Source organism: Poecile atricapillus, chromosome 19, assembly GCF_030490865.1.
Source record: "Poecile atricapillus isolate bPoeAtr1 chromosome 19, bPoeAtr1.hap1, whole genome shotgun sequence".
Classification (NCBI taxonomy): domain Eukaryota; kingdom Metazoa; phylum Chordata; class Aves; order Passeriformes; family Paridae; genus Poecile; species Poecile atricapillus.
The window spans coordinates 3,835,550-3,858,656 of record NC_081267.1 but is presented as its reverse complement, the minus strand read 5'-3'; the positions used below and the strand labels follow the sequence as shown (position 1 = coordinate 3,858,656).

Here is a 23,107-nt window from a genome sequence, read left to right as displayed (position 1 = left end):
AACCGGGGTCCCCCCGCCCCCGCGGCCCCGGCAGAGTTTGGGGGGCCCGGCCCGGGAAGCCCAACCCCCACCGCGGGGGGACCCGCATTCCCCCGGCCCCTTTGCCGGGGCTCTGCCGCCACCGGGACCCCCCAAAAACACCTCCCGGGGACCCCCGGGGTCCTCCCGAGGGGCATCTGCGGCTCGGCTCTGGAGCCCTGCCATCCCCAAACATCCCCCCCAAAAACCCCAAACCCAGGGAGCCCCGGGGTATTTGGGGCGAGCTCCCCCTCCCCGGGCACCTGCGGGATGGGGGGCGATGGTCCCGAAGGAGCTGCAGATCCAGAGAGCGGGGAGCGCACGTGGAGCCTCCTCTGCCTGCTCCAGCTCTTCCTCCTCCTGCTCCTCCTCTTCCTCCTCCTCTGTCCCTCCTCTTCCTCCTCCTCTGTCCCTCCTCTGTCCCTGGGCGTGGTTCGGAGCCCTCGGGTGAGCGGGGCCGGGCCGGGACACGATGGGAAAGGGCTGGGTCCCCCCCAAACCGAGCTGGGGGCAGCGGAGGTTTGGGGGAACAATGGGAACGGGGCGGGACAGGGGAACAGGGGGAGGTGGGAGCACTGAGGGTCCCCCAGTTCACCCCAGGACCCCCAAGCCCCGTCCCAGCCCCCCCAGTTCCCCCCGCAGCCCCGGCTGAGGGGGGCTCAGCCCAGGAGCCGCCGTCGTTCGGGGCTCCCCCGAGTGCAGGAACGGGAGAGTTCCCGGCTCGGGGAGGCCCCAGCAGAGGAGGGGATCTTGTCCCTCTTCCAGGGCCTTTCAGGGTCTTCAGGCCCCTCTGAAGAGGAGTTTTTTAAATTTTTCAGGTTCTTTGGGAGGGATCCCACCACTACAGGGGATTTTTCCTCCACATTTTAAGGTGTTTGTGCGGCCTCAGCCCCACAAACCCCTTTTGAGGGGGGATCATGACGGCTTTAAGTGACATTTTTAGGGGTGCCCCCACCCCAAGCCCCTGTAGGAGATGTTTTGTCCCAACAGGGTGGATTTTGGGGGTTCTCTCTACCACGGCCGCTTTAAGGGCCCCCGCTATTGTCGGGTCCCACTCTAACTCCTCTTAAAAGGGCAACACCACTCCCTTTGGTTCCGGCAGTGGAGCCCCGGGAGGGGTTGGGGGTCCTGGGAGGGGTTGGGGGTACCTGGGAGATGCCGATGAAGGTGATGGGGTCCCCAGGCTGGGTATAGAAGTTCGTGAGGGTTTCCTGAGGGTTTTTGTAAGTTCTGGGTGGTTTTGGGGCCACAGTGTTTTTTTGGGGTTCCCAAGGGGGTTTACAGGAGTCCCGATGGGCGAATTTGGGCGATCCTGGGGGTGGAGTTTGGGGGTCCCAAGGCTGTTTTGGGGAACCTGCTGGTGATGGAGATGGGGACCCCATGCCAGGTATGAACCTTCTCAGTGTCTGTATGGGGTTTTGCGGTTTTGTGGAGTTTTTGGAGCATCCAGGGATGTGTTTGAGATCAGGGGAGGTCGGGGTGTCCCTGGGGATTTGGGGGTTCTCGGCAGGTTTGGGGGTACCTGGGCAATGCGGGTGGCAGTGCCGGGGACCCGGTGCCGGGTTTGAACCTTCTCACTGCGCATGGGCAGCGTCAGCGTGTTCAGGGAGATCCTGGGGGGCCTGGGGGGGTCACCCCAAATCCCAGGGACCCCAAATGCTGAGGGACCCCCTGAACTGCCCTCACCGCTGGATCTGCTGCAGGCAGGGGGGCACCAGCACTCGGCCCCCACCCTCCACCATCACAGGGGGGCTGTGGAAGGAATCTGGGGGTGCACAGACAGGCCGGGTGGGACCCCCAAAGTCCTGGGGGAGGGGACACGGGGGGGACTCCCAGGAATTCCCGTTGTGGGGGGATGAGGGGGGACCCAGGAAGAGTTTGGGGTGGATGGGTGGGTCATAGGGGGGTCCCCAAGGATGGGTTTGGGGGGAACCGGATTGGAGCTCCCATGGCAGTGGGATAGGAAGATCTGCCCATGGAATTCCATGGGAATGGCATAGCAGTGAGATCCATCTACAGAATGGGACAGCAGCTGGATCCATCCGTGGAGGTCCCGTGGGAATGGGATGATGTCTGAGATCCATCCATGGAATTTCCATGGGAATTCAAATGTTCCCAAATTTTGCCCTCCCCGATCCCACATTCCCATTCCCATATCCCCTGGGAACTCTGTCCTCCCCACCTTTACACTCCAGCACCTCCCGCCCATATCTGACATATTTCCGGAGACATTCCCTGCAGCTGTGAGCCAGGGAATTTGTTAATCCCTCAGCCAGGATCTCAGGGATCCCCATGGCGGTGCCACAGTTGCCATCGCAGCCTCACAGATCCCCCAGGCCCGGCTCCCCCCGCTCAGCCCCGCTCTGGCTGTGCCGCTGCTGCAGCATCTGCAGCTCCCCGCTGGCCCCGTGCCGGTGCCGCTCCTTGTGCCGGCCCTGGCTATCCCAATATCCCAGCCCTGGCTATCCCAATATCCCAGCCCTGGCTATCCCAATATCCCAGCCCTGGCTATCCCAATATCCCAGCCCTGGCTATCCCAATATCCCAGCTCTGGCTATCCCAATATCCCAGCCCTGGCTATCCCAATATCCCAGCCCTGGCTATCCCAATATCCCAGCCCTGGCTATCCCAATATCCCAGCCCTGGCTATCCCAATATCCCAACCCTGGCTATCCCAATATCCCAGCCCTGGCTATCCCAATATCCCAGCCCTGGCTATCCCAAGATCCCAGCTCTGGCTATCCCAATATCCCAGCCCTGGCTATCCCAATGTAATAAATGTAGTTATGAATAAAAATTCGTAAAGACCTAAATAAATATATCTGTAGTATAATAACATGAGAAAATATAAAATATAGTATGGCCAAGGATTCCTCCCTAGATCCAGCCGCAAACATCCATTTTAGAGATAACAATTCTACCAGCATTGGGATAATGATCCTAGCCAGCCCCCATCAACCTAAAAGAATAAGCAGGACACGGGCCATCAGGCTGGACAAAAGAAACAAGCCTGGAGGACAAGATACTCATCACCAGACCTGAACACCCCGCCTGACAAGCTGCAGTTGGGGAGCAATCAAACTAGACAAAGAAAGAAGCCCAGCCGAGATATTCATCGGCTCCAACACTGGAGCCAACCACTCCGTCCTGATGGCCCAAACCAGGATGAAATCAAGGAACATCCAGGACCTTTTTACATATGAGGAGACTCTGCCCCACTGTCTGTTGATTCAGTTCGCCGGTTCCAGGAAATCCATTCAACCAACCATCAAGACACTTTGTTGAACAGTGACTGCTCGGGAGTTTTGGCCTCAGGGCACAAAACCCCTATAAGAACCCCGGACTGCAGCACATACAGGGTGGATTTGGGAACACCTATACCTCTGGGTGTAGATCCCTGTCCACCCAGCGCTGCGCTGACTTATTTATTGTGGTTTTTCTCTTTCGTTGCAGGTGCTTAAATTGTTTTATAATAAATTGCTTTTTATTGACCTTATTTTGCCATTGCATTTATAACACCAATATCCCGGCTCTGGCTATCTCAATATCCCAGCCCTGGCTATCCCATTATTCCAGCCCTGGCTATCCCAATATCCCGGCCCTGGCTATCCCAAGATCCCAGCCCTGGCTATCCCAATATCCCAGCTCTGGCTATCCCAATATCCCAGCCCTGGCTATCCCAAGATCACAGCCCTGGCTATACCAAGATCCCAGCTCTGGCTATCCCAGTATCCCAGCTCTGGCTATCCCAATATCCCAGCCCTGGCTATCCCAATATCCCAGCCCTGGCTATCCCAATATCCCGGCCCTGGCTATCCCAAGATCCCAGCTCTGGCTATCCCAAGATCCCAGCCCTGGCTATCCCAATATCCCAGCCCTGGCTATCCCATTATTCCAGCCCTGGCTATCCCAATATCCCAGCCCTGGCTATCCCAATATCCCGGCCCTGGCTATCCCAATATCCCAGCTCTGGCTATCCCAATATCCCAGCCCTGGCTATCCCAATATCCCGGCCCTGGCTATCCCAAGATCCCGGCCCTGGCTATCCCACTATCCCAGCCCTGGCTATCCCAATATCCCAGCCCTGGCTATCCCAATATCCCAGCCCTGGCTATCCCAAGATCCCGGCTCAGTTCCGGCCGCCATCCCCGGCGGCTGCGGCTCCGCCCGGCCCCGCTCGCTGCGGCAGCGCTGGAAGGGGATCCCAGCCAGGGACCCCATGGACATGGACTGCGGGAAGCCCGGGCCGGGCTCCGACAGCGCCGCGTGCAGGGAACGCAGGGAGAGGAGAACTGGGGGGACATTTGGAGATTTGGGATCGGGGGGGTCACGGCTGAAGGAAAGGGGGAACGGGGAGAACCGGGAAGGGCATTTGGGGATGCCAGGAGTGAGAAGAGGGGAGGCTGGGGCTGGCTAGATGTGGCATGGCTGGAGTTCAGGATGTTCCTGTATCCAGGAAAGGGAGCTCCAAGGGTCCTGGGTGTCCCCATTGCCAGGAGAGGGCAGGGAAAGCCGGGATGGCTGGGAATAGGGGTCCCGGGTGTCCTCAGTGCTGAGGAAAGGAGGGGCTGGCTGCTGGGAGAGGCAGGAATAGGGGTCCAGTAGGGAAATGGGTAAAGGAGAAGGGGGCTCTGGGGGCTGCGGGAGGTGGGATGGCCGGGAAAGGGGTGCAGGCGTTCCTGGTGCCGGATAAGGGGGTGCAGAGTGGGACCCACGGCCGGGAATGGGGGTTCAGTGGGACGGAGGCGCCCAGGAATCAGGGTTTAGGGGCCCCTTGGCGCTCCGGAATGGGCGATCAAAGAGTCCCGGTGCCGGGGGTCCCCCTCACCTCTCGCCGCCACCCGGGAGTGCCCCCGACCCCAGCGCTGGAGCCATCGCGCTGCTCCGCTGCGGCCCCGCCCACAGCCCCGGCCCCGCCCCCAGAGCCGCCTCCGGCCCCGCCATTGGTGCCGCTCTTTGCTGCCCGCCAATGTCACACGTGGCGCTATGATGTCATACAGCCATGCCATGATGTCACAGCCTTCTCGATGATGTCACACAGTCCCCTCTATGATGCCATAGCTGCACAGTGACGTCACACAACCCACTCGGAGCTGTCACACAGCCCCTTTCTGACATCACAGCTGCTCTGGGGCTCCAGGACACAGCCACAGAGGTGCTGCTGTGACACAGCCCCCTCTGAGACATCCCAGAGCCCCGGCCAGTGCTGAGCCCCTGGGAGCTCTGTCTGGGCCTGCTGGTGTCCCTGAGCTGCCCTGGCAGGGCCCCAGCCCTGCTGGGCTGTGCTCAGGAGCTGCTCCTGGCGAGAGCTGTCTCTCTGCTGTGGTCTGTTCCCATGGCAACATCTGCCCCATTGTTATGGTCTGTTTCCATGACAACCATCATCAGCCCCCTGTTGCTATGGTCAGTCCCTTGGCAGCTCCATGGAGACCCCATGCCAGGGGTGGTTGCCATGGACACCAGCTCAGGCCTGAAGCCAGAGTCCATTGCCATGGCAACCATTTGCAGTCCCATCCCCAGGCTCATGGGATCCCAGAGCCACAGAATTGGCTGAGTTGGGAGGGAGCCATGGGGATCCTCCAGTCCAACTGCTGGCCCTGCACAGGACACCCCAACAATCCCAGCCTGGGCCTGGCAGCGCTGGCCAAACGCTGCTGGAGCTCAGCCAGCCCTGGAGCTGGGAGCCTTCCCTGGGGAGCCTGTTCAGTGCCCCAGCAGCCTCGGGAGAAAAACCTTTTCCTCACATCCAGCCTAAACCTGCCCGCCTCAGCTCCAGCCGCTCCCTCCACTCCTGTCCCTGGGCACCAGAGGGAAGAGGTTCCCACAGCCCCCAGCCAGGGACCCGCTCCCAAGGCTGCTGCCCATGGCAACCAGGCCTGGCACCAGCTGGGATGCTCGGTTTCCATGGGCTGGGCTTCAGGAATGGCATTCCCCAATTTCCTGCTCCCGCTAAAACCATGCTGCCGCTCTCTTCCCTCTTGCCTCCCATGGAAAGCAGAAAAGGCAAAGATCCCATGCTGGGATAAGAACAATTTATTGAGAACAGCAACGGGATAAGGAACAAACAGGAACAGAAAAAATTTGGATAACAGAAGGGATAGCAAAATTGATTCACAGGGAAGACTAAAATGCCACCAACTGGCTCTTCCTGGCCACATATTTCCTCCTGCCAAGAAAGGACACTCTTCTCCTCTGGTGAGACAGAGGGAGTCCTTTTCCTGCCGCTGGCAATGACCTGAGATGGGATTGAATATAATGACAGGGACATGGTCAGAGCCTCATGTTCTTTGAACTCACATCATGTCATTACCATGGGCAGGAAAAGGTAGAGGTGTCTTCCCAGCATGGATCACAGGGAACATGGATCACCAGGTCTCTTCCCAACGTGGATCCTCCAAGGGGGAATGAAGCTGGAGCAGTGCACAAAGCTCTTCCTGCACTTGGAGCACTCGCAGGGCTTCCCTTACTGGTGCCTCCGTTGGTGTCTGTTCAAGTTAGATTTGTCTGAGAAGCTCTTCCTGCACTGGGGACACTTGTAGGGCCTCTCCCCAGTGTGGACGCGTTTGTGGGTATTGAGGTGGGAGCTGCAGCTGAAGCTCTTCCCACATTCCCCACACTCATAGGGCCTCTCCCCAGTGTGGATGCGCCGGTGGGTGACAAGGGTCGAGTTCTGCTTGAATCCCTCCCCACAGTCGGGGCAGCGGAAGGGCCTCTCATCCGTGTGAATCCGCTGGTGCACGAGGATATTGGAGCTGCTGTGAAACCTCTTCCCACACTCAGGACACTCGTAGGGCCTCTCCCCAGTGTGGCTGCGCTGGTGGATGATGAGTTGGGAGCTGCAGCTGAAGCCCTTCGCACATTTCCCACACTCGTAGGCCCATTCCCCAGTGTGGATCATCTGGTGGTGGATCAGGGTTTTCCTCTGGCTGAAGCTCTTCCCACACTCCAAGCACTTGTAGGGCTTCTCCCCATCCTGAAGCTGCTCATGGACCACCAGCTCAGAGCCCTGGCTGGATCTCTGGCCGCCTTCCCAGCACAGGGTGGGTCTTTCCTCCTCAGAGCACCCCGGAATGGTTTTGAAGCCCCTCCTCCTGCAGGATCTCTGGGGCTTTTCCTCCCCATTGGATTCCAGCACTGTGGAGCTGCTCAAAATGGCCTCTCCCATGAGGTTCTGCCGTGGGAATTTGTCCTCCCTGGTCTCCATCCTCAGCTCCTTGTCTGGGGGAGGAAGGACAAGGAGAGGATGGGATTTGCCTCCGTGCCAGAGGGAAGGGGAAGGAGATCCCCCCAGTGCGTCCCCGGCAGGACGGCATCGGCAGCGGGGTTGTCCTGCAGCCGGGGGCCATGCTGGGCTGGGAGATGGAGCAGGAGAGAGGGGGAAAGGGGCACTGACTTCCTCCTCACCTGCCTGGGTGTCCTGGGGCATCTTCCTCTTCCTTGCAGCCTTCTCATCCATACCGCCAAGGTTTGGGAATGAGAAATCCTGGTTTGGCAGAAAACAAGGAATGAGCAAAATTAGTTTGGAGGTCCCTCTGTTCAAGTCCCTCTCAAGAAGTCACCCGGGCGTCTGGGGTGTCTTGGTTTGTAAGGAAAGGTGTTTGCTAATAAAAGCAGAACCTCCATTGAAATTGATAAAAATGTAAAGCAACAACCCCCTCCTAATTATTATAATCTTGATATCAAAGCCCTCTCAGATATAGATATAGGAATAGGAATAATAGTTGTTTTCTAGAAAGGAAATTGAAAATGCATCACTACAAAGAAAAAAACAACAAAAAAACAACACTCTGAGAGAGTCAGTATACAACTGGACACCCTAGGTCAGGACGCTGGTAGCAGTCCGATTAAATGGTGGCTGCAGTCCTCCTGGAGTGACAGATGTGGTTCTGTTTTATCAGTGATCCCGTAGAAGGGTGTAGCTTACCTCTGAAGTTCCGGTGCTGTAGATGGGTCTGGTCTCTCCTCTGGGAATCCAGTGGAGAAAGACTGCCTGTGGTGTTCTGATTCTCTGATTATATCCAGTCAGGAATGCTTGGCTCCTCCCCCTGGGTGGAGCATCTCACAATGGGATGATGTCATTTTATCAGTCCTGCAGTGAGACTCAATGGCCCATTAAGAGAAGATGTCCCTTTTGTGTGAGGATGGGTGGTGGAAGAGATAAAGGACACTGCCCCACCTGGTTTTAACAGCTGGCCCATTAACAGAAGACATCCCCCAGTTACAAGGGATGGGTCATGAAAGAGACAAGGAAAACTGCTCTACCAGGTTTTAACAAATGGTGATAGAATACATACTTTTGTTTACATTTTGCACTGCAACCCAAGACATGGGGTCCATAAAAACCTCCCAAACACCACGATTCAGCCCTGAAAATTGCTGCCCAGGACTTCCCCATCTCTGGTCTCCCTCCTTTGGTGTTCAGGGGTTCCTCCCTGTCCCAGCTGCTGGGGGTCATGCATGTACTGTGGGTCTCCTGTCTCCTCGGTCCCTGACCTCTTCTGACTGCTGGGAGTGCCACGAATCTGGAAACTTCCCGTGTTTCTATCACCCCACTTAGGGATGCTGGGACCCTCCACTATCCCTCCAAGGGGCATTTTCCACTCAGCTTTGGAGTTCTTCATTTTCCAAACATCCCCCCCAAAAAACACAACCCAAGAAGGACCCCTCTGGATATCTGGGCCAAGCTCCCCCTCCCCGGTCACCTGTGGGATGGGGGGTGATGATCCCACAGGTGGGGGCTGTGAATTCAGGGAGTGCTTGACCTCGTACTACCTTCTCCTTTCTCTGATCCTCCTTTGTCCCTCCTTCAGGCTGAAGAAGCTGCTCAAGGAGTCAGAAGCAAAACTCCAAGTCCCTTGGAGCTTCAATGGACCCCACTGAGGGCAGGGACTGCCAAAGGCTCCCCAGGGACTGGTGAGCAGATCCTGGAGGCCAGGATTGCCGGGAGCCAAAGGCTCTGAGCAGGGAACTGCAATGCTGAGCAAGCCCTGGCTGGGTTGGAGGAAGCAGAAAGGCCAAGCCCTGAGCCCAGGTCTGGCACAGCAGGGCCTGTCCCTCACGGGTGGCTCGGGGCTCTTTGTGGGGCAGTGGGATGTGAGGGGCAGCAAGGACAAATGCCATAAACCTGTGTGACACTCCAGATCCTTATGGAACCAAGGGGCCAGTGCGACACCATGGGAAGTTGTGGATCCAAGGGGATCATTGTGGCACTCTTGGACCCATGGAACCAAGGAACCAGTGGGACACTGTGGGGCTTCATGGAAACAAGAGGTCACTGTGAGCCTGCAGGGCTGTAACACCCCAGAACACTTAAATACTGGTGGATACCAAATGTTCCTGTGCTTGAATTTGGTGTACAGGAGAAACACCAACCAGACCTTCTCAACATGGACAGATGTAATAAATATTCTTGGTAGGAAGGGACCCACAAGGATCATCAAGTCCAACACTTAAGCGAATGGCCCCACAAGGATTGAACCTACAACCTTGGTGATGCTGGCACCATGCTCTGACCAATTGAGCTAAAAGGTCAAAATGACACAAAATTTAATGGACAAAATATAGACAACCAAGGAATTTTGGCAAAGGGTTTAATACAGCATCCAATTGAACATAAAACTCTTACCATAGCATTAACTTTGCAAACTTAGTTAATTTAACCTAAAAGTGTTAATCCTTAAGATTTTGGGTAACATTAAGATATCCAAAAATGTTCCAGGTACGTAGGAAAAGAAGGAGAAGAAAAGGAGACCAGAAAGACAGAAGATCTACAGAAAAACACTTCCAGGATGATCCCAGTCACTCCCACTACAATTACAGTCACTCCCAGTAAGAGCTGGTGCACGTAGTCACCCCCAGTATGGTTCCAGTCCCTCCCAGATCCTCCCAGCATGATTCCAGTCATGGCCAGAGTGACTCCCTGTCACTCCCAGGGTGGGCCCAGTTGCTCCCAGTCACCTCCAGCATGGTTCCAGTCCCAGCCAGCCCCTTTTGAATCACTCCCAGTATGATCCCAGTTAGTTCCACTAGGATCCCAGTATGACCCCAGCATGGGCACAGCTGCTCCCATGATTATCCAGTGTGGTTCCAGTTGCTCCCATTTACCTGCACTGTGGTTTCAGTCTCTCCCAGTCTATCCCAGTTGCTCCTAGTCACTCTTCAGGTGCTTCAAACCTGATCCCAGTTGCTCTAAGCCACTCCCAGTCACTCTGAGTGCAGTCCCAGTTGCTGCCAGTATGGTCCCAGTCTTGCCTAGGATGGCCCAGCTGCTCCCACTGTGATCCCAGTAGGATGCCAGTTACCCTCAGCATGGTTCCAGTTACTCCCTGTTCCTCCCAGTGTGATTCCAGTTGCACCCTGTTGCCCCCAGTATAGTGCCAGTCCCTCCCCAGATGATCTCAGCCGCTCCCAGCATGGTCTCAGTGATGCCCAGTTGCCCCCAGTGTAGACCCAGTCGATCACACTCGCTCCCAGTTGTCGTTAGCATGGGCTCCCAGTTGTTCTCAGCATGGTTCCCATTGTTCCCAGCGTGTTCCCAGTCATCCCCAGTACAGTTATGGACACTCCCAGTATATCCCAGTTGCCCTCAGCATGTCCATAGCCATTCCCAGACACTCCCAGTAATCCCAGTCAAGTGCTTGTTATCCCAGTATGATCTCAGTCACTCCCAGTATATCCCAATTGAGCACTCCCTGAATTCACAGCCCCCCACCCACAGGATCATCACGCCCATCCCAGAGGTGACCAGGGAGGGGGAGCTCGGCCCAGATATTCTGGGGGGGTCCCTGAGTTGGGTTTTTTGGTGGGGGATGTTTGGAGAATGAAGAACTCCAAAGCTGAGAAGAAAAAGGCGTTTGGGGGGACATTGGGGGTTCCCAGTGGCAGCTGCTGGCAGAGGCAGCCTGGAGGAGCAGAGCCCTGTGACCGCCAGGACCCCAAAGTGGGGACCCCAGAGAGGGCGAGCACTGTGATTCATGGGACTCTAAACAGCCTGGAGAGGGGCAGGGGAGTCTCCACGGAACCCCTGCACACCAAAGCAGAGAATAAGGGGAGAAGTGACACCGGAACCCAAAAAACTTCCAGCATCCCAAAGTGTTTAGGTGGAAATGGGGGAGACTTTTTAGATTCCTGGCACTCCCAGCAGCCTGGGCAGGGCAGGGACTGAGTAGACAGGGGACCCCCATACACACGTGACCCTCAGGAGCTGGGACAGGGAGGAAACCCTGAACACCAAAAGGGAGAGAACAGAGATGGGGAACTCCTGGAAGGCATTTCTAGGGGTGAATTTTTGTGGTGTGAAATTTTTATGGACCCCATGTCTTGGGCTGAAATGCAAGATGTAACCAAAAGTATGTATTCTATCACCATCCGTTAAAACCTGGTAGAGCAGTTTTCTTTATCTCTTTCATGCCCCATCCCTCATAACTGGGGGATGTCTTCTCTTAACGGGCCAGCTGTTAAAACCAGGTGGGGCAGTGTTCTTTATCTCTTCCACCACCCATCCTTCCTCCAGGGGGATATCTTCTGTTAATGGGCCATTGAGTCTCATTGCAGGACTGATAAAATGACATCATCCCATTGTGAGATGCTCCAGCCAGGGGGAGGAGCCAAGCATTCCTGACTGGATATAATCAGAGAATCAGAACACCACAGGCAGTCTTTCTCCACTGGATTCCCAGAGGAGAGACCGGACCCATCTACAGCACCGGAACTTCAGAGGTAAGCTACACCCTTCTACGGGATCACTGATAAAACAGAACCACATCTGTCACTCCAGGAGGACTGCAGCCACCATTTAATCGGACTGCTACCAGCGTCCTGACCTACAGGGTGTCCAGTTGTATACTGACTCTCTCAGAGTGTTGTTTTTTTGTTGTTTTTTTCTTTGTAGTGCTGCATTTTCAATTTCCTTTCTAGAAAACAACTATTATTCCTATTCCTATATCTTTATCTGAGAGGGCTTTGATATCATGATTATAATAATTAGGAGGGGGTTGTTGCTTTACATTTTTATCAATTTCAATGGAGGTTCTGCTTTTATTAGCAAACACCTTTCCTTACAAACCAAGACACCCCAGACGCCCGGGTGACTTCTTGAGAGGGACTTGAACAGAGGGACCTCCAAACTAATTTTGCTCATTCCTTGTTTTCTGCCAAACCAGGATTTCTCATTCCCAAACCTTGGCGGTATGGATGAGAAGGCTGCAAGGAAGAGGAAGATGCCCCAGGACACCCAGGCAGGTGAGGAGGAAGTCAGTGCCCCTTTCCCCCTCTCTCCTGCTCCATCTCCCAGCCCAGCATGGCCCCCGGCTGCAGGACAACCCCGCTGCCGACGCCGTCCTGCCGGGGACGCACTGGGGGGATCTCCTTCCCCTTCCCTCTGGCACGGAGGCAAATCCCATCCTCTCTTTGTCCTTCCTCCCCCAGACAAGAAGCTGAGGATGGAGACCAGGGAGGACAAATCCCCACGGCAGAACCTCATGGGAGAGGCCGTTTTGAGCAGCTCCACAGCGCAGGAATGCAACGGGGAGGAAAAGCCGCAGAGATCCCGCAGGAGGAGGGGCTTCAAACCCATCCCAGGGTGCTCTGAGGAGGAAAGACCCACCCTGTGCCGGGAAGGCAGCCAGAGATCCAGCCAGGGCTCTGAGCTTGTGGTCCATGAGCGGCTTCAGGATGGGGAGAAGCCCTACAAGTGCTTGGAGTGTGGGAAGAGCTTCAGCCAGAGGAAAACCCTGATCCACTATTGAGAAGACCCCCGAGCTGTTCACCAGTCTTCACAGAAGTAATTGTGAATGCCAGTTTATTTCTATCTTTAGCACACTTTTATAGGGTTCTACAGGGTCTGCAGGCAGAACAAGCTACTATTGGCTAACACACACAGTTTACATTTTTTCTCTTACACACAAGGATATTGTTTTGCTTTACTCTCTCTTCTGCAGGAAGGTTTCAAGGACTTTAGCCTTTAATATCACGACTTATTTCAAAGGCTGGTTTGTGCATACAGGCCTTTACTAATATATAAAATATAGCAACAAATCCCCCTTTCTCTTTTTGCACAAACCAGGCTTTGGATAAGATAACATACAACTTAGACTGTCATCTCAATTAACATTATAAGTAAAGTCCGTCCCCCTTCTAGCATAAGAGACTTCAACCATCTAGTGATGCCTCAGCTGGCGAACCAACTTCCAATGGGATCACTATCTTCCTTCAGGGCATGCAACCCATCCTGTAGCTGTTGTAGTTGCTCATGGATGGAAGCTGAATGATCAGTAAGATCCAAGCAGCACATGCCTTCAAACTCTTCACAACCATGTCCTTGTGCTAAGAGCAAAAGGTCAATTGCAACTTGATTTCATAGTACTACATGATACACTACTCACATCGGCTGAAAGCTCACTTAACATTGTGGATGTTAAGTTTAATTCTTTCCTAGTCCAGCAAGCGAGCCTTTTTAGAGTGGCTAAACTTTAATTCATTCAGGCTTCGCTTTGACTGTTTGATGTTCTTCATTTTGCTAGCTATATTCAACAATTGATGTAAGCTTGGGTGGAACAAAGTGAGTTTCCCAAGATAACAGGGTCTTCTATGTGGATTAGCAAGAATCTAATTCCATGCTCTATCTCCACAGATTAGGAATATGGAACTAGGTGATCATTTTGGTAATTGTCCTGTGAGATTGCACCACGAATAAAGGCTTTACTTACAGTGGTAGTAACGAGATCAGCTATAGGGTTGACTGCAACCCAGTGCTGTATTACTTTGTTAGAATGACTTTTTGTCGAGGGTTTAAACATTATCCATCCACCTGAGGTATTGGTGGAACATAACAAATCCAATTCTTCTGAGGGTTGTAACATTAAGAACTTTGGTAATTTTTGCTTGCTAACAGGCTTCAAGTTGTCTTAATGTGAAGCCAACAGTGCGACTGCACTCTTGCAACATTGCCAATCGATTCAGTCGAGTCTCGTTACTAATTAAAGCTTTAAATGCTGGAGGATCCCATTCAGGGACTCCTACGAGACTGGTGCGAAAGGATCTCCAGGGGTGGCTAGGCTCAAACACATTGACCTTTGGCCAGTTCAATGTGCCAGAGTGACCCATATGTTCTGTCACTTTTGGATGTTAGTTAGCAGACAGTTGGTCATGACTATACACAACACAATTACCATAAGCATTTTACCATGTAAATGACACCATATTTGCAAACTCACAGCTAGAATTTCAGTCGTTAAATGAACTTTCAAAGATGCTTACACTACCTCTTGAAGAGGGAATACTTATACTTTATACTAACATAACAATTACTACACAAGCTAAACACTTAAACTATTATCTAACTACTTTTAACACAGGTGCTCTGGTATATATGTAGTCTAGGCGTGAAAGCAATTTGCTAAAAGGGTAAACACACAACTACAGTTTGCTTTATATACAATTAAATGGAGTCTCTACACTTTTCTTAGGTCTTCTACAGAATTTCTCGAGTACGATTCAGTCCTGGAACGTTCACTGCTCCTGTGATGTCAGCTGGCAGTTGATCGGTGACTGAGGGCTTTGATGTTCAAGTTGTTCTTCAAACCCTTCTAAATCTTAAAACAAAGGATACCTGAAAAATTGGTAGAGACACAACATCATAATAACAACATAAAATTTCTGTTGGCAACTGTATATATAGTGTTCAGACACAACTGTGTCCTGACAGGTCCGCTTCTGATCCATGTCTGGAGTACCACGGCTGTGTGATGATATCTCTGTTCACTGGATCTCGTACGTTCAGAGGCACACAGTCTGGTCAGATGGACAGGTGACCTTTTTGAACCTGCCAACAAAACACAGACACTTCTCTCCTTGAAGTTAATGAATTACACTAATTAAATGCTTTTAGGGCATCAATCTCCCCCGTTTTCTAAAAAAAAATAAAAATGAGATGTACTTCTGTTATAAGCAACAACATCAACACAAAACCTTATGCACAATTAATAAGAACTTATACTAGTTAAAAATCAATTAAATCTTAAACATTATTAATAACACATATAATATAAAACTGCTATTAATTACTAAAACACTGCACTAGCATCTCATAGTTAGCAAACAAACAGAAACAAAAATCAGTGAAGGATTGGATCATCACCTCCGGAAAACGACTCTCCAAGCCCACTTCAAAATTGATCCAGCTGTCATATTAATAGGGTCAAATTGCTGAGTCAAAAGGTGACTCAAATACTGATTTGGGACAGAAAATATCTGGATCTGTTGGCAAACATTCTATCCAGGTAAAGTCAAGGCTTGGCCAGGGCCTGGCTTTAAACTGGAAAGATGCCTCTTAACTCATTTCTAAAACAAGGTTCTCAATAGTAGCAGCTATGAGATGCTTATAGCATAGCAAACTGTTCTAAACTCCACAATAATTATATATGACAAAAGGAAATAACAAACTTAACCTTAAAAGAATATCTGAGTTAGAAAACTTAACTTAAAAACATTCAAGCCTAAACATTATAAAACTTGACTATCCTTAATTCTATTAACACTTAATCTATATTAAATGAAAACATAACTCAATCTTATTCTGTTACTACAAAAAAGCAACTAAAAGTTTAATATATACCTTTTAAACACAATATAACAATAACATGGATTCACTATAAAGATTATAAAGATGTAGCAAACACATCACAATTCTATGTCATCTAGCTTTGAAAATAACCCACAATAACTGCAAATGTTACTAAAAATACTTATTCATAATAGAAATTTGCCTAGTATATGCTTAAATTGGTTAGGATGTTAAAGTGCAGTTTTTCTAAAGAAAAACCACCACAACAACATGGGATTTGGCAAGTTGCCATCCAGCTTTTGTAGCACTTTTCAAAAACATTAAGTCCAATTTTTAAACTAAAATCTAAAATCCAAATCGGTATATATGCAGTTATATGTGTTTTATAACAAAAAAAAACTTACATTAAAATTCCCTTATTAAAATTGTGGAAAAAACAAGCAAATAGATAATATATACTTTAACTTAACTTTGTTTTATACAGTAAAATTCTCTTGACTAATTATTTTTTAAACCACAAATCTCTTCTGTAGATAACACTAATTGGAAGAAGGTTTTCCTAGAAGTTGTAAATCACACCATATTTTAACCTTGGATTCTAAAACCAATTATTGCAAGGCAACTTCTGTTAGTATTCACCTTAAACACTTTTTTTTTTTTTTTTTTTTTCCTAAACCGTCAAAGAACCACAATAATTTCTCTAGTAAAACTCTAAAAACTGCAATTGCATAAACTCATAATTACTTAAAACACAAAATTAACTCTACAATGGTGTTGAGTTCGGCGGGAGAAATGCAGCACTCAATATGAATGATCAGCAAGTCTCATTTATTGGTAATTCTAAGACCACTTATATAGCATCAATAATTAGGCTCATACATAGTGCAAAAGCAAGCTCATTATTGGATATTTCATTTAAGGTCAACTCCACCTAATTCTACATTCCTGTGATCGCTCATCTATGCTGAATTCACATTCTTCTGACTACAGTGTTCTGTTCTCAGTTAACAGTTATCATCAAGGCCTTCCTGACTTTTGCAACATCTCACACCAACTGTACTCCATTGTCTATTTCTTTCTCAGCTAACTGCTGCATGGGAAAGTGACCTTTGCTCTCTAGCCATTCCTCTATAATTCCCCTGTTTTCTTTTTGCACTAACAAAACTGTAGAAGTAGCCTTCTTTACCATGTTTTGTAAGCATTGCAGTATGCAAGGAATAAACAGTAACACAATGACAATGATCAATATAACAACAATTGCCATTTGTACCAAATTTTTTAACCATCCTGTGAGACCTAGGGATTGAAACCATTCCTCTAATGGATTTGTTTCCATGGTTAACTTTTTCATATTGTTCTGTAGTTGTTGAAGACGAGCATGAATAGATACTGAATGGTCAGAAAGATTCATGCAACACATCCCATCAAAGTCTTCACAGCCATGGCCCTGTGCTAATAGCAAAAAATCAATAGCAGCTCTATTCTGCAATACAGCATGCCTAACACTGTTCATATCCAAAAGCAAATCAGACAAAACCTTTGATGTAATATTAAGCTGTTTTCCTGTCCAGCATGCCAGTCGTCGTAACTGTGTTAAGGCTTGAGCACTAGATACTCCAGGTGTAAAACTAGATGACACAATCACTGTAGGACGCTCCCAAAGTTCAACTTTACCTTTGCATTCTGGCCCCAATTGGAACACACTTCTCTTTGTTCGTAACCTGGTTCTATTGGCTCCTAATAGCTGCTGTATAGTGGGTGCAAACAGTGTCAATTTCCCAAAGTAACAAGGTCCTCCATAAAGGTTTGCTGGCAGTCCTTGCCATGCACGATCTCCACAAATTAGAAAAATACCAGGTGGTAATTGTAGAGGTGTACTGCTAGAATTTACTTTGTGAGACCAATTGCCACAGTATGCATCCTTATTCTGCAAGTATAGCAAATTTTGTGGAGAAACATTTGTACCATTTTGCCCATGAGACCTTTTTGCATGATTGTTCCTAGCCCGATTGACAAAAATTAAACAATAATTGCTAGGGGCTGAACCTAGCAGTCTTAACTCTTGTGGTTCTGACCCAGTAACATTTAAACCTGTAGCAATGTACCAATTTTGAGCACCAATGGGATTTGCTGAAATTAAACCTGTGTCACAGATATTAATCATGAATTTGCCTGATGGAATTTCACATAATGTTTTGTTTGCTTCCTTGGGTGTTTTCCAATATTTTGTCCAGTTTTTAAACATTGTAGCATTGAGTGAATCATCTAAAGGTGCGCCCACTAAACAAGTTCAAAAAGGATCCGAAGGGCTAGCCATTGAAAGGCAAAAATTATCCTGTCCAGTTTGATTAGCCCAGGTTACCCACATATTTTGTCTCTCATCCATGTCAATCAAAAACCCTTCATTTCCCTTTATCATTGTAAACCACAACAACTTGATCAGAAATAGTTCTTTAAGGACTTTAAAAGGATTGCGGCAGCTCAGCCAGCATCTTGGCTGGATCCCATGTGAGATCTTGCTTCCCTTTTCTTTTACCCCTCTGCCTCGCCCGTCGATTCGGTTGCTTCGAACCACGGGGTGTTCCATCTTCTCGGCAGCAAGGATAACTTTCAGGGAAAGACCCCTTTTCTTGAGACTGCCGTTTTAAGAATTGCTTCCAATTTTTATTTTTTACTCCTGGAATATCACACCTAACTTGTGTCAGTGTCTTGCGACAACGTATTGCAATTATTTCAATAATATATGGTAAAGGGGTATTAGGATGATAACAATAGTTTTCTGGATTTATACCAAAAGCAAAAATCTCCCACCATCTATCAGATCCTTTTTCAAATTGTCCTGTTTGCACACCTTCCTGTAATGCAATCTCAGTTAAATTTCTTTCAAAATTGTAACACTCTGTACAAATCCCTCTTGGAGATCGACCCCACTTAGAATGTATCCACCACTTCTCTTTACACACTTTACAAATGTAACATACAAAAGGATAACATTCACAATCTGGTACTGTACACAAAATTTTCATATGAGAGTTCATCAGATCCCGTCTCTATGTTGATGGTAGAGAGCGTGAAGTATCTGCTAAATTTTCTGGATCAGCTGAAGATAAATCACTGGGATCAGCAGGTTTAGTCCATCGGCTCGGCACCCAGACAGGCCCTGTGGGGGTAGACACACAAAGATAACCACGTCCCCAATAGAGTACCTTGCTGGGACCTCCCCACAGTCCTGTTTTAGGATCTCTATAGCGAACCCATATTGGACTTTGAGTTTTCTCTGCTCCAGGTGCAGTATGACGTATTGCTGCAGGCAAATCACTGTTTCCAAAAATACAGAGAAAATTTAAAACAAATAAACAACGCAATAATCGTTCTTGTAGATCTCTGATCTCCCTAAATTTATTCAGATATTGTTTTAGGGTACCATTTGCTCTTTCTACTATTGCCTGACTTGTGGGGGAATGTGGAATCCCTGTTATGTGTTTGATTCCCCATGATTGCATCACCTGCTTAATTCTACTACTACAATAAGCAGGTCCATTGTCTGTTTTAATAGAACGTGGAACTCCCATGACTGCAAAACAACTTACTAAATGTCGCTCAACATTCCGTGCTTTCTCACCAGATTGAGCTGTAGCCCAGATGTAATGACTATAAGTATCGATGGTGACATGCACATATTTAACTCTCCCAAACTCTGCAACATGAGTAACATCCATTTGCCACAACTCATTAGACTGTAATCCTCTAGGGTTTACCCCAAGACCTAATCCACTGCCTTGATTATGAAAACTACAAATAGGACATGCTTTGACAATAGCCCGAGCCTCCTCTAAAGGTATCTGAAACTCTCGATGGAGTCCTTTTGCATTTTGATGAAAGATGGCATGAGCTTCTCTAGCTAATGTCTGTGGTGGGACAGGACTATTTTGTGACAGTGAAACCAATCGATCTGCCCTAGCATTTCCTTCTCCTAAACCCACATCCCATTTGTGGCTACGAATATGGATAATAGCAAAGGCAGCAGTCCTCAACTTTATGGCTCTCTGAAGCTGCAAAAACAGTTCATATAAACGAGAGTTTTTTACTTCCTTAATGTCTGCATTTTCAATACGTTCACTCACTCCTGTAACATATAAAGAATCAGTTACCACATTAACAGGACCCTTAAACTGTACCAAAACCCAAACAACAGCAACTAATTCCAGAGTTTGTAATGTGTCCTCCTTTTGAGCTGGAATAATATGATGATTCCATTGTCCTTCTGAATTTTGCCATGTAGCAGCAGCTGTACGAGACTTCTTTCCAGCATCAGTGAACACAGTTGATGCCTCTGGTAATGGCACAAATGATCGTTTGGGCTTTTCAATCCAATTCTGCTGACCTATCCATCGCAGTGGTATTCGAGGCACTTCCTCAGTACTGACTACACTGCTGTTGTTAAGCAATGCTTCTTGCAATGTGGAGCTGTGAATTAAATACCAATCTAAAGTGTCCTTTTTTATTGGTATCTGAATTTCAGCTGGATCTGCACCCATAAGTTTCCACAATCGCTTCCGTCCTTGTTTTATCAAGTTTGCTAAAATTTCAATTTTTTGAATTAAAGTATGTCTCTGTTGTAGTGGTGGCAACAACCACTCTAATACCCATATCTCCCCTGTTTTCTTTTGATGCTGTGTCAGGGCACCGATGAGATGTTGAGGTCCAAACCATATAGTAAGATTAATGTCCAAGTCTGGATCTCGCCTACGAACAACACCTGTCTGGATACAGTCCATTATTTTATTGAGAGCTTCTTGTTGTTCACTGGTGACCTGTATGGGTGCTGTAGGATCAGTACCTTTTAACAAAGGTCGTAGGGATTGCAAAAGTTCATTAGGAATACCCACAACAGGTTTAAGCCATTGTAAATCTCCCAGCAATCGCTGAGCATCATGAACAGTATGAAGTGACATGTTTAATGAAAGTTTCTGAGGAGCAACAGACTGTTCAGTTAAAGTCCACCCGAGATATTTCCATGGGGATGACTGCTGTATTTTCTCAGGTGCAACAACTAGTCCATTCTGAAGTAATTGTGTTTGAATGTCTTTAACTTGTTTATCTGCAAAAGGTTGTGGCTGAGCAAAAAGAATATCATCCATATAATGATAAATAATAGTTGTAGGCCACCGAGCACGTAGTGGTTGCAAAGCATTATCAACATAAAGCTGACACAAAGTAGGAGAATTACGCATACCCTGTGGTAAAACTGTCCATTCAAATCTCTTGTCTGGTTCTGCTCGATTTAATGAAGGCAAAGTAAAAGCAAATCTGCAAGTATCCTGTTCATGCAGTGCGATAGTGAAAAAACAATCTTTTAAATCAATTATTAACAAGGGCCAATCTTTTGGTAACGTTGCAGGATTGGGCAAACCAGGTTGTAGTGCCCCCATTGGCTCCATTTGTTCATTGACTGCACGTAAGTCATGCAGCAATCGATATTTCCCAGATTTCTTTTTTATAACAAAAATAGGAGTATTCCAAGGACTTGTTGACAACTTTAAATGTCCTTGTTGATATTGTTCCAGCACTAATTGATGAGCTTGTTGCAGACTTTCCCTTTTTAAAGGCCACTGTTCAACCCATACTGGTTCCTGGATTATCCATTTGAGTGGGATTGGGAAAGTCCAAACAATGGCCTCTATTCTAAAGGGTGTTCATTGGTCAAAATAACACCAAGCTGTGACAAAATATCCCGTCCAATTAGACATTGAACCTTGTCTGGCAATGGAACAATTGACAAAACAGAACTGATGACCTTCCCATCTAATTGAATCTGAATTTGTGGAGACTTCTTTGCTAGAGTTAAGCCTCCAACTCCTGTAACAGTAACCATACTAGGCAGCAAAGGCCATTCCTGGGGCCAATATTGTGGAGCAACAATACTTGAGTCCGCCCCAGTATCCAATAGTCCTTCTAATTGATGGGATTCTCCGTTATAATTAAGAACAACTGTTCGCTTGGGCCTGGTGTTTAAGTCCAGAGTAAGCAATGTAAGTCCTCCTGTAGAACCAAATCCACCTGTACCCCGTGATTGATTTTTCAATGGTGTCAACTGATGGGTAAATTGTGGCAGCGGCACCAATTGTGCAATTCGCTGTCCTTTATCAATTCTGGTTGGTGGTGCCAGTGTATATGCAATGATATATATTACACCAGAATAGTCCACATCAATTACTCCAGGTAAAATAAACAGTCCCATTAGACTAGCAGATGAACGTCCCAACACAATTGCACCCATAGCTTTTCCATTTATTATCACTGGTCCAGTAATTCCTGTGGGAATCTTGTAGGGTTGTGATGTCAATAAATCCACAGTTACTGAGGCTGCCAGGTCCAAGCCGAGGCTCCCTGCTGTGGCAGGCTGGAGGGAAGTTGCACTGATGTTCCTGCGGCTGCTATTTGTGTCCTGGCGCGGCGGCTTCTCGCGCTGGCTTTCCCGTTTCCCGATCTCCGGCGGCAAACACTGTCAGCATGGGTATTGGACCGACACTGATTGCACCAAACAGATGGTACAGTACATTCCTTCCGTACATGTCCAAGGTTGCCACAGCGAAAACATTTGAGTCGAGAGGCTGGAATTCTGCCATTGTTGATTGTGGCCGCTTGTAGGGGTGCAAGAGCTGCTAAAACCTGACTCTGATTAGATGCAGCCTGCTTTTCTATAGATGCAGCCTGCTTTTCTATAGATGCAGCCTGTTTTTCTAACCCCTTTCCTAGTTCTTTAATTGCCTGGACCAACATTGCCTGTGAGCCCACCAGTATATTAGACATCCTCTCTAATGCCTCTTCAATAGTCCAGTTAGCATTTAAGGAACTCAAAACTGACCTGGTTGCTGGATTACAATTTTGTAATGCACATTGTTTTAACAATGCTCCCCTCATATATTCAGGAACACCTGCCCTCTCTATAGCTGAAGCTGCTTTATCAATAAATGCTCCAAATGGCTCATCTCGCCCTTGTTTAATACCCATATAAGATGGAATACCTCCTGGCTCCTTAATCCTATCAAATGCAGCTCGTGCTAACCGCATTCCTTCTCTCAACTTATCTGGTCCCAAAATTGCTTGTGCTTCCACTTGACTATATACTCCTAAGCCCATAAGTTCTTCCAAAGTCAGCCCATGCAATGGATCACCTGCCTGTCTTTGCACATTTACACTTTCTTGACAATAAGCTTGCCAGTGTGCATTAAACAACAACTGCTGATGCTGACTAAGAATCAATTTCATAATACTCTTACAATCTGAAGGCAACAAAATCTGTGTACCCCACAAATAATCAATCATCTGTCTAACCGGTTCACTGGTCACTCCAAACTGACTGACTGTAGACCGCAACTGTGATAACCATTTCCAATCTAAAGCTGTAATTTGAGCTTGTATTCCTCCCCCTTGCATTGGTGCAAAGGTTACGGGACATGCTACTTCCAATACAGCGTCTGCTATTTCCTGATCTCCTTCTTGCAAAATATTCCGTGCTAACAC

General features: G+C 48.4%; 1 pseudogene; it reads left to right on the top strand.

The window, feature by feature from the left end:
* Positions 1–23,107, top strand: part of LOC131586325 (uncharacterized) — a 1,027,770-nt pseudogene that overhangs the window by 233,171 nt on the left and 771,492 nt on the right.